Source organism: Mastigoproctus giganteus, chromosome 7, assembly GCF_048544385.1.
Source record: "Mastigoproctus giganteus isolate SK-2022 chromosome 7, ASM4854438v1, whole genome shotgun sequence".
Taxonomy (NCBI): domain Eukaryota; kingdom Metazoa; phylum Arthropoda; class Arachnida; order Uropygi; family Thelyphonidae; genus Mastigoproctus; species Mastigoproctus giganteus.
In genome coordinates, this window is record NC_143581.1 from 137,591,264 (window position 1) to 137,603,991 (window position 12,728).

The 12,728-nt window shown below is 36.3% G+C and overlaps 1 protein-coding gene across 1 annotated transcript in view; it reads right to left on the reverse strand.

The window, feature by feature from the left end:
• Positions 1-12,728, reverse strand: part of Pdk1 (Phosphoinositide-dependent kinase 1) — a 595,617-nt gene that overhangs the window by 360,779 nt on the left and 222,110 nt on the right. The window lies entirely within an intron of this gene.

Below are 12,728 nucleotides of genomic sequence, written 5' to 3' on the forward strand. Positions count from 1 at the left end.
CCTGAAGATCTCCAATTTAAAAACTGGGAGATCTTCAGGGAATTAAAGGAGGCAGCAAAGGAAGTAAGCAAACCCTTAGCCATAATTATGAGAGCTTCCTTGGACTCAGGGGAGATACCCATGGACTGGAGATGTGCAAATGTGACTGCAATTGACAAAGGAGGATCACAAGTAATTACAGACTTGTTAGTTTAACTTCTGTTCCAGGGAAATTAATAGAAGCACTGGTTAAAGAAGCACTGCAGGATCATCTAGACAAGGTTTCGGTTATAGCTCGGACACAGCATGCGTTTGTTAAGGGGGAAGTCTTGTCTGACCAATTTGATTGGATACTACAATGTGGTCTCAGACACTGTAGTCATCTTTACGAAAGCAAAAACTCTTCCCCTTACCCTTAATGGTGGTTACATCTTTCAGTAATTCCACATCAGTACATTGTGATCATTACCTAGTGGTTTCTTTATCTGCAGATACTTAACGCAGGAAGAATCACTGCTGATAATCAGATCAGGAGTATTACTCTCTCTTGGACATGTTACTGAAGAAAACAGTCTTCCAAAAAATCTACAAAAGTCTTGCTTGTGTGGAAGTAACCAACCCACAAGTTCCTGTCAATATCTGGAAAGTTAAAATCCCCCATTATAACACAATCTGATTTACTGGCCCACCCTATTTTTCTCTGCACAATTGCTCATTATACTCATCAGATTCATTAGGCCTATAACAAACACCTACTCTCATTTTCCCTTTCCCAATGCTTATATCACACCACACTGACTCAACATTGCACTGTCCACCAATGTCAATTGGAGGCAGTTCCTTAGATTTTGTGTTTCTGAACAGCATAACCTCTACTCCCTTTGGCATATGTGGGGAAATACTACTTCATTCTTCAACAAAATATTCATTTTAACAGTGAGATATGGGAGGAGTGCTGTTTATGCCTTTTTTGTCCATATATAAAAATTGGGAACTGTAGTTCCCTTAACAGTATCAGTTATGCATGAATTCCCAACTTTTATACAAGAGTGGGTGTGTGGGCAGGATAGTACTCTACTGTATCTCACTGTTAAAATAAAAATATATGCTATAAGTACTAAATATAATGTCAAGTGAGTCGCAGATACAGCCAGTCCTTGTATAGCATGATAGTTGTGTTCCTAGAAACCCTGGTGCAATGAAAAACCATGCAATATAAATAACAAGCCGTATGGGAAAAATTAGGGGCTGGCCACCCAAGATTGAACACACGTTTGTTACCAAAACATTACCAAACACAATAAATACTCGTAATAAAATATTGTTAATGCTTTTGCTTCTATCGTAAGCAAACTTATTCTTTTTTGATCTTCTATCCAAACAGAGGACAGCCGTTCCATCTCTTCCAATTCTTCGTGTTGTCTTCATCTAATGGATTTTGTTACACTTTGAGTTGTTCCTGCTAAGAAAGTTGTTTTTATTTTCTCTGCATTCTTTCTAATTCTCGGTGTTGCCTCATTTAGGCCTGTAGTATATGCAATATCACACGTTCTTTCATTTCGCTAAAAACGTTTCACAATTTCATATTTTTTCTCTATCGACAGAGGCGAACTGGCCATAAGCCTTACTGGAGAAACCCCGGTGGGCCATATGCCAGTGTGATTTTGGACATAAAAGATAGTATGAGGCCGCTAGAAATTTTTCTGGGTAAGAATTTTTGACCCAGTCCACCTCTATCTATTGATATTGCTTTTCTTTTTCTCTCTGAATCTGTAGTGTCTTCACCATGACACTTCCTTTTCACACCTTTTAAGTATCTTACTCATTTTTAGGGAATAAAGCACAATTACAAAATGAGGAGGCATGCTTGATAGATATAAACAAAGCTGTGCATGTGTAGCAACTGAATAAACAACATTGTAAAGGCAGAGACTATTAACACCTTACTAGCACACATTTCTGGAGGTCACTACCATAAACAATAAAAACAATTCCCAGTTGCGTTTCTGCTAGTGGAATCTGTTATAATTGCATTTGCGATAATACCGCTAGCTGGAATCATGTGGGATTTTACGTTATTGTGGTGAAATGTGTTTCCCCGTCACTGATAAAAAACATAAATGCATTTTCAGAATCTTCTCTTCATTTCCATCATGTTGCATTCAGTTGGGGTGATTCCGCATTCAACTGCCATTTTTTGTAAACACAAAGGCGAATTGTGCATAAGCAAATTCAGTTCATGTTATATATGGTATTGTACCCCTATTTATAAATCATGTATGATCGAATTTGTGTAGTGTAAACATGTTATACGAGGACTGACTGTACTGGAAATATAATAATATAATACCAAGTTAATCCCTGATACCAAACTTTCCCCTTTCAGCCATATTTCATGGTAAATTTTTATAGCCCACTGTGCTCAATGATAACCGCAAACCGATATGTCAAATTTTATGCCAATGGCATAAAAGTTGGGTTTTCACTTACGTGGTTAAAAAAAATTTGTCATGTAATGACTTTGCCACTGGCAAAAATTTGGCACTTCCATTTGTCACTACCATCAAGTCTAGAGAGATGCAAACATTTATTATTATTAGATATATGGTGCAAAGAAGACTGAGACTTATGCTGCACCAGCCAAAATAAAAAATTTCTGAATTACCCTGAGAGAGAGAAGTAGAAGGGAATCACCAAGAAAGAGAAGAATGATGATATCCAGCTCAGGACCCTGGGTATGCCAAGCCCATACTCACCAGATGTGAGCCCCTGGGGTTTGCAGAGACAAAGCCAGCTATGATAGCAAGAATGAAACATGCCTGAACTTTCACAACTCCAGTTAAAAAAAAAAAAAAGTCATATACGGTTAAGAAATTTTGAACACCCCCCCCCACCCCAAATAAAAACATGTTAAACTTATCCTTGTATGCCATTGGTAAAAAGTGAACACAGCTCTTTAAAGTTTAAGATGAAGTAGTATAAATTTTCATAGTGACCACTTTTAGATTCATTCTGTATTAATAAGATGACATTACATTGAACACAACAAAAAACCTTGTTGACAGACAAATGACAGTTCATATATGCTCTCCATTTACTGAGCAAATTGCAGGAAGCTGCTAGTATCAGTAAAAGAATTTGCTATTGTTTTCATAGCTGACTGAGCACTGCTGTTTTTCATTCATATCCTTTTGCTGTAGCAGGTATTGGATCACTGTCAACTGAACATCTAGAGAGAAAGGAAACCTTACCGTCATATAACTGACAAATTATCAGTTTGGTTAGCATAATGGGAAGCTGCTGATAGCGGAAAAGTAGTTTGTTGGTGGATGTTTCATAGTTTTTTTTTTTTATTGCAAATTTATCATTTTTGGATTCTCTAAACAGGAATTCGTTGTAAAAAAAAAGTTACATTCACTATAACTATAATGCTGGCAGCATCCTTATTCTTCTTCAGATAAATCTATGTTCCCTTGTGTGCATTAAGTTGTAAGAGGATAATGGCTGGATGTGCAAACAAAAAAATTGTGTGTGTGTGTGTGTGTGTGTGTGTGTGTGTGTGTGTGTGTGTGTGTGTGTGTGTGTGCATGCGTGCGTGCGTGCGTGCGTGTGCCGAGCACGCATAGCAGAAGTTAAGTGACTTTTTTACAATCTTTTCAAACGTTTATATAAATGAAATGTTAAAATAGCTTAGATCTTTCCTCTGTAGTCACTATTAGTCTTTGAATTATAAATGAATTATAAATTTTTTTTTACATCAAAATATTTTATGAAATGACGAAAGAAATATTTCAGTTTTTAAATTTTTAAAATCACACTGCTAGAAGCTGAGTTATAGTGATTTAAAATGTAAATGTGACATGCCTGCGAGTTACACTGTGGCCGCACTGTAGGATTATTGATTATGTCACGTGTTTCTGCTATGTATGTCGCTGCGCTGCTCGTGCCTGGTGCAGAGTGGTACAATGGTGGGGGTAATGAATCATTTCGTATCACATTTTCGTTGCAATTTTTATCAATCCATGGATGCAAGTTACTCCCATGTTAAAACTGCTTGGGGCATGCCTAAAGAAGTTTCACTTCAAAAATTTCTTTGCTTTTCTTCCAACATACTCACATCTGGTAGAAGCAAATATCTCAGAAGCATTAGTTTTGTATTTACACTTATTAGCACTATTTTATTTTTTTTGGTGATATTAATCTTCCTTTGCCTTCCTATGAATGAATTACATTCATATGTGCTTTATTTCAGTGTTTTTAATTTATTCCAAGTTGTTAACTTTTCATCCCAAACTTAACCATATGTTTGATCTGTTATTCATGAATAATACCAACTTCTTCTATGCCGGGGCATCCCTTTACTCTGACGACCTTCCCATTATCTCTTTCTCCTTACCTATATTAAAAGTACAGAGCTCCTTTTTATCTGAAGCCAAGCATAACATATCTTCTTTCTGTATAAAGCTCTCCTTTTTAATAAATTCCTCAATATTCCAGCAGCTCTTGAAATTCTTAATATTTTTTTCTTACCCCGTTGACCTTGCAGTTGCTCAGTTCTCAAAATAGCTTGATGATCCAAGATGATCCACATTACATCAATTTCCACATACCTTTTCTTTTAACCAGAAATGCTTTAGAGCAAAACAGAAAGACTGACTGACCTTAACTGTTGCCTCCATACTCAGGCTTGTGCAATTTTTTTTTTTCAAAAAAATAAAAATTGCTAAATTCTTGAGCAGGTAGGTATTCCAGTGATACAATGAGTGACAACCCAGTTATGAAGTTGATCTTCACAATATGAAAGGTTAGCATTAGCTTTAGGATAGGCATACGATGCAAGAAAGCACTGCTTATATAGCATGAGCCAAACAAAAAAAAAACTTCCATTTCACCCAGCCATTCACTCCAAAAGTTTCTTTAGTACTGCCTTGAATTTATTTCGGCTGTCAACTTCCACAACGACAGATGGAAGTTTGTTCCAGCAATCAATTACCCGCTGGCTAAAGGCAAGTTTTCGCATATCTATTCTGCAACTGTCTTTACTCAATTTAAATTTATGCTCCCTTCAGGAGTGGAATCTGAGCAAGAGGAAGAATCCCATTAGCACTGAGCTTGCTCAAACCATTCAAGGCCTTATAACACCTCAATCAGATCACCTTGCAGGTGCCTAGTCTCCAGAAGCTGCAATTTGCAGAACTTTAATCTATCTTGGTAACAGCAACCTTTTGTTCCACTCACTAATTTCATTGCCCTTCTATGTATTTGTGTCCATTTTTGAAGCATTTGTACTTTTCAATTATCTTACCTCTTGATAAAACTTTATCACTGCATGTATACTAGGGCTTGCATAAAACCGAGAAATTTCAAAACCGAGTTTAACCGAAGTTCACTCTTAAAACCGGTTTTAAAACCGATTTTCTCAGACTTAGGAAAAATAATTAAAAGCTTATAACACAGGTATTTATTTTATCTTGGGTAGATTGCAAATCGTAATCAAATATTTTAAACAAAATCTATCACCTCTTATAGTAAAAAAAAATAAAAAAGTAACCAGCTTGAGATTATACAAAATTACAAATTGTATTCAAATCCTTGAATAAAAACTATCCTCTCATATAGCAAACAAAAAAATAATAAGCCCTATAATAATAATAATAAATAAATAAAAATAATGTGAAAAAAAACAGCTTGGGGAAATTACTATTTATTGCTCAGCTTTTTGCTGAAAATGATCCTTTAAAAAACACAGTATATTAAGCATTTTTCCTGATAGACTTGACCTTATTTTTGTGTTAAAGAGACCAGTGATCGAAAACACTCTGTCAGATTGAACACTTGTTGGTTTAATGGTCAGCACTGCTCTATAAACTTTCTCCAGCTTTTCATTTCTACTGCTAGTTGCCTCCAAAATTTTAAATTCTTTGCTGATTTCCAATTCACTCGGATATTTTGAAGGCTCTTCAGTTAATCTCTTTATTACACTATCATACTCTCGCATGAGTGTATCTCCAACATCGGAACTAGACGAGTCTTTGTTTTCTTCTAAAAGAACAGTTCGTTTATTTTCAGTTTCTTCATTCAACGCTAAGACTCCTTCGGAATGTTTTGCAAATAATCTCTGATAAATCTCTTCAGCATCCTTTTTCAAAACCTGCTTACTTGGAAAATCAAAAGTTCTTGAACCTGAATCTTCTTTCCTAAACTTTTTGGGGTTGTGTAGATAGCTCAGCAAAGCCACAGTTTGGCAATTTCGTCTTGCATTGTAACGCTGCAAAAGGCTTTGATGAAACTTTAAAGCAAATGGGTTTTCTGCTGTATCAAACTTAGCAAGCAGAAATTCTATTGAAGGCTCGGCTTTAAGTAAGTCTATCTTCTGAGGTTGTAGCCTTCAGAATCATTTCAACTGGTCGCTAAGTTTCACATAGCAATTCAAGTGTTTTCCAGTCATCGTCAGACACAGCTTCAGTTGACAGTACTGCATATAGAGCATTTGGAATGCAATTTTTCAATTTCAAAAATCTCTCAATCATATAGAATGTGCTATCCCATCTAGTCTTGCAATCTAATTTAAGTTTATATTCTTTCTCATTAAATTTTGCGTTAACAAAATTTTGTAATGTCATTTTTGGTAGGCAATTTTCAAAAAAGCTTGCAAATTTTTCTGACTTTGTTAATAGTTTGTGCAATATTGGCCATTGGATAGAAGAAATAAATTAGCTCATCGGTAAGGTCGGTTTGATAAAGCATGCCTTGCTGTCTTTCTTCAACTTCTTCATCATCACTACTTTCTTCATTATTTTCATTTTCTTCATTGTCTTTGGGAGACTCAGAGACTGTGGCCCCATAATTGATTGCTTTTTCATAAAGTACATCTTTTTTTTTTTTTTTAGAAAACCCCAAACACGAAAGGTATCAAAACCTTAGTACCGTGCATGGGTTGAAGGAGAAGTATGGGGGGAGGGGGATGCCGAAACTTTGCTCTAGAGACTAAACATGGGTTTCACCACTTCAAGCCTCCAATAAGCAAAGTGGTGGTATTTCACCGGTTCGTGAAAGTCATCTACCACATCTATAACTGACAGATGTATACAATGAGCTATACATTGTTGATGATTAGGCGTAATTTGCTTGCCAAACTTAATCATCATTGCTGCTTCATCGGTGGTGCAGCCAACAATATCCTCATCCAAGTTCAAACCAAATCCCTTCAAGTGTCCATTCACAATTTGCTCAGTTCTTCTGCTATCAAGTGAACCATTAATCTCAATAAGACCTAATGACCAATGATTGTCTTTTGAATGCACATTTATATTCATATACATTTTATTTTGTATAGACGTATATTCATCAATGAATACCGTGCACCCAAAACCAATGAATTTTTGAAATGATGAATGAGTTCTCCTTTAGTTTTATAATAATTCAGAACCATATTTTTAATTCCATTCACTGAGGCTGGTGGTAATTTATCGTATTTATTTCTCTGAAGGTGAAGGCTTGATTGTATAAACTCACTCTTGGCAATTGAATTAACAGAAAACCCATCTAAAGCAGCTAATTTTGAAATCTCTTCTTCAATAAATTTTTTTAACGATAAAGTTTTCTAATGTTCTTACCATTTTTACGGGAGGTTCACTGTTATCTTGTTTAATGTCAATCTGATGCATTTTCTTTAAATGCAACATCAAAGATGATGTAGATCCTACAACAGACGACTTCATTATCTTCCGACATTTCGAACATTGTGCTTCATCTTTGCTTTTTCGAGCAAAATAATTCCATACATTTGATTTCATCTTGGACATATTAAGAGTAATAAATATTAATTAGTAGGAATTTATATCACCGACAATTTTAAATAAAAATATTGAAGATAACAAAGGCACAATACTATGCGTCACTCCCGCAAGCACTCAATGAAGAGTCTAAACGAGGCAAGTTTCAAAATTTTCATGAAAGAAATTTTTTATTTATTTACTTGCAATTTTTTTCCCCAATTAAATCTATTGTAATTTTCAAAATTACATAAAAGCTAAATTTGGTGAAGCTGCTTTTTGGAGAACATTTGATCGCAAATTTAATAGGAATAAAGAAGCAAAAAACTTTCTGCGATTGAAATTTGATGCAATATTCCGCGATCTGTTTCTAGTGGGTAATCATCAATAAGGCATGTTTCACAACTCATTCAGTCGTAAATGAGTACACCTGCATCGTGCCATGATACAGGTGGGAAGATAAAAGGTACCCCTCCTAGATTCAGGCCACTTGCCCATGAGATTCGTACCTAAACATAAAATAAAATAAAATAAAAAATATGTTTAAAACAAAGCAGTTGAACGATCCAGACAAACGAACAAACGAAAGAAAATGTGCGTAACAAAAAACTATATTCGAGGGCTAACTAAAAAAATATTCGAATCTGGTTTTAGAAGCTCGGTTTCGGTTTTAACAACTCAATATGAAAACCGGATTTAACCGGTTTATAAAACCGGTTTGCAAGCCCTAATGTATACTTCAACAATCACTTCTCCAATCCCTGAGAATGATTTCTATTATTTAAAAAAATGAATTTTACAGATATCTGTTCAAAAACCAATAATATAATAAAAATAAAATATACTTTTGTATGATGAAATGCTATATTTCTCAAGAGTCCATCCACTTTTTTTTCTCTATTTTTTAAAAATAAACATTGCGTTGTTGAGCGTTGAAACAGGTGTTGGTCAGTACAACATAAAGCTGTAACTAAGAAATTTTTGGCTGCTGCATAAGAAATTCTGGACTCTGAAGAAGTCACCCCCCCCCCCCCCCCACCGCACAGCCAAGAAAGAAGCAAGACTTCCAAATCAGAGGATTGACATATTGTCTCCAAATTGGAAAGAGGGTGGCATATTTTATCTCCTGTCATTACTGCTTTTAGAAATCCTTTGATCCAATCTCTTCTTCATTGAAGGTCCATTTCCCATCATAGCCCGTATAATTTTTCCATCATCCACGACTTAATTTTCTAAAAAATCATTAGTTAGAGTGAACCTTTTATTTTGTCTTCTTTATAAACTATAAAGTATTTAAGGGCAAAGGCCTCATGCTACGAGGTAGAATGACTAATACGTAGGTTAGTGCAAATGCATCATTTTAACATAGCAATCTACCAAAGTAGTTAAATTAATTAATTAAATTGACATTGTTTTGGTTATATCTCATATTGTAACTGCCTTCGTGAGTTGCCATTGTACTACCACAAAAATATAACACTTCACCAGTGGAGAAGACTATTGTTATTTATTCTCAGTGGATACCACAGCGGTGGTATCCGCTTCAAATGTTTAGGACTTTTATAAAAATTGTCAACATCTAAGATGTAGTAAACTTTGAACTTGATATTTCATTCTACACTAATGATATAATGTAAACATCTTTAATATTGGTAACTTTTAATAATTCTGTAAGATCTTCCAAAATTCTCAAAAATGTTTGCTTACATCTCTTTAAGCATTCTAGAACCCCTTTATCCATTGGCTGGATCAAGGATGTTACACTGGATGGTAAAAACATGACCATTTCTATATCTCCTTCTTTAAGTTCCTCACAACCAGGATGTGAAGTAACATGTTATCCAGAATGAGAATAGCCTTTTTGGGTAAGTTTCTTTTCTTCAAAGTGGGCACAAACAGTAGGCACAAAACCATGAACAAAAACATTCTTTGAATAACACATGCTGATTTTCCTGGAGTAAGCTAATAAAGATTAATTAATTATATTGATATCGATGGGTCAACTGTTGATGATCCTGCTCAGGTAGCTAACAAACTGAATGAATATTTTGCATCGACATTCACACATGAGGAGTTATTCAGCGAGGGGAATGCCAGAGGTGTATTCAACTCTGGCAGTAAGCTAGAGAATCTTGTAATAACTGAGAGTAAAGTGGAGGAGAAATTGATGAAGTTAAATACAAGAAAGGCACCTGGGGTGGATGGGATCTATCCAGTTATATTAAAGGAGGCAGCAAAGGAAGTAAGCAAACCCTTAGCCATAATTATGAGAGCTTCCTTGGCCTCAGGGGAAGTACCCATGGACTGGAGATATGCAAATGTGAAATTCACAAAGGAGGATCAAAGGGCGACACAAGTAATTATAGACCTGTTAGTTTAACTCCTGTTCCTGAAAAATTAATGGAGGCACTGGTTAAAGAAGCACTGCAGGATAATCAATACCAGTGTTTCTCAATCTTTTTACTCTCGTGGCACATTTTCCAAAGTAGAAAAATTTCGCGGCACACCTACGTAGTCATAGAAGAAGAAATTTCTAAATTTCGCGGCACACTAATGTGACGCAGCACACCCTTTGAGAAACACTGATCTAGACAAGACTTATAGCTCAGACACAGCATGGTGTCTGATTCTCTTGCCGTGATTCTCTTGCCTGACCAATTTGATTGGATACTATGATGCAGTCACAAAAGAACTGGATGCAGGGAATAACTTTGATATTATATACTTGGATCTTAGAAAGGTTTTTGATACTGTTGCACATGGAAGACTGCTGCACAAATTGGAGCAGTGTGGCATTGGAGGCAAATTGCTGCTATGGATAAAGAGGTGGTGGAGGGGGAGAAGACAGAGAGTGGTAATCAATAGACACTGCTCATCATGGACTAATTTATTAGTGGAGTCCCTCAGGGTTCAGTATTGGGTCCATTATTGTTTTCTGTGTTTATAAATAATATTGATGATGGTATATCAAGCTTAATGTCCAAGTTTGCAGACGATACGAAGGTTGGCAGGGTTGTCAAGGACACTACTGACACTATGCTACTGCAACAGGATCTGGAAAGGTTAAGCAGATGGGCTGAGAGGTGGTAAATGAAGTTTAACATTGACAAATGTAAAGTACTACATATGGGAAACAGCAACCCCAGAGCAGCGTATCAACTCTGTGGTACTACACTGACAGTGGTAGAGAATGAAAGGGACCTGGGGGGTGGTTGTGCAGGCAGATATGAAGTTTTCTGAGCAGTGCAGACGGGCTGCAAGAGTAGCTCATGGTGTATTGTCGATGATATATAGGAATTTTTCTAGCAGGGATAAGGAGGTGATTATTCCCTTGTATAAGGCAATATTCAGGCCACACCTAGAGTACTGTATACAGGTCTGGAGGCCTCATTTCAGGAAGGATGTAGAGATGCTGGAACGAGTACAGAGAAGGGCAACAAGATTAGTGAATGGAACAAAGGGGTGCTCTTACGAAGAAAGGCTTAATTTTGCAAATTACAGTGTCTGGGGCCTAGGCACCAGCGAAGTGATCTGATAGAGGTGTATAAAGCCTTGAATGGTTTGAACATGCTCAATGCTGATGGGATTCTTCCTCTTGCTCAGAATAGTCACCTGAGAGGGCATAAATTCAAATTGAGAAAAGACAGATGTAGGATAGACGTGAGGAAATTTGCCTTTAGCCAGCGGCTGGTTGTTGGAATAGACTTCCATCCCTTGTCGTGGAAGTTGATAGCCTAAATAAGTTTAAGGCTCAGCTGGACAGGTATTTCGAACGAACAGAGGGGTGAGGTGGAAGTGGTTATTTTTTATTTATTATTATTGTTTTTTTTTTTTTTTTTTGGCTGATGCTGCATAAGCTTGCTTTCTTGCATCAAATGCCTGTACTAATGCTAATGCTAATATTTATAAGAGCTCTAGAATTAGCTGATTTACAAATAACAAACATGGTAATTTGCAATTTCCACTTGCAATGCTGCAGATGGCTACCGTGATTCTCTCCCTTTGGATTTTTTTTATATCCTGATGTTGCAGGCCCTGCTTTTTTTTTTGCTGTTGTTTTTGCATGCAACATAGTAATAGTATTTCGCCACATAGTGCAAGAAAGTCACAGACTTCTGCTGCACTGACAAAAAAAAAAAAAAAAAAACACCAAGTAGACAAGAAAAAAAAATTATATGCTTCCCCCCTCACACAGGTGAGGGGGGAAAGGCAACTTGTTCTACTGGCTGCTAAAAGAAAACTTCCTACAATCTAATCTAAACCTCAACCCCTGTAATTTGAACTTATGGCCTTTGGTTCAGGAACACATGAAATTATAACAGCAAAATTTCCACCTTCATTCATTTTACTAATTCCTCTCAGAGCCTTATAACCCTCAATCAGATCACCCCTGAAGTGCCTAGTTGACTAGCTCAGTAGCCCATATAATTGGAGTTTTAGCCATCCTTTTACAGATTTCATATTCAAGTTGCCCCTTTCAAAAAGTTCAATGTCTTTTTTCACACAATATTCCAAATGTGGTCTTACAATTGTCTTACACAGTGGGATTATGACCTACCTATCTCCAGAGGGATAACATTCAATAAATCATTGATAAGACACCATGGGCTTTCCTGGCTCCCTGTTTACACTGTTCAGAAAACTTCATATCTGCTCTATTGTACTTTCCAGCTCCCTTTCCTCCTCCAGTGTTTTTAATTCAACCCCACCAAGTGCATAATTTATTTGGGGGTTGCTATTACATGTGTTAAACCTTATTTTATTGTATTAAAATATAGCTGCCACTTCTCTGACCATCTCTGAAGTCTGTTCAAGTCATTCTGAAGGAGTATTGCTTGGCACTGATCATCAGCGACTCTACAAATCTTTAGGTTGTCTGCAAATTTTGACATTATGCCTTTTATCCCTTCGTTGATGTCATTTATGAAAATGAAAAACAAAAATGGTCCAAAAACCGATCGCTGAAGGATCCCA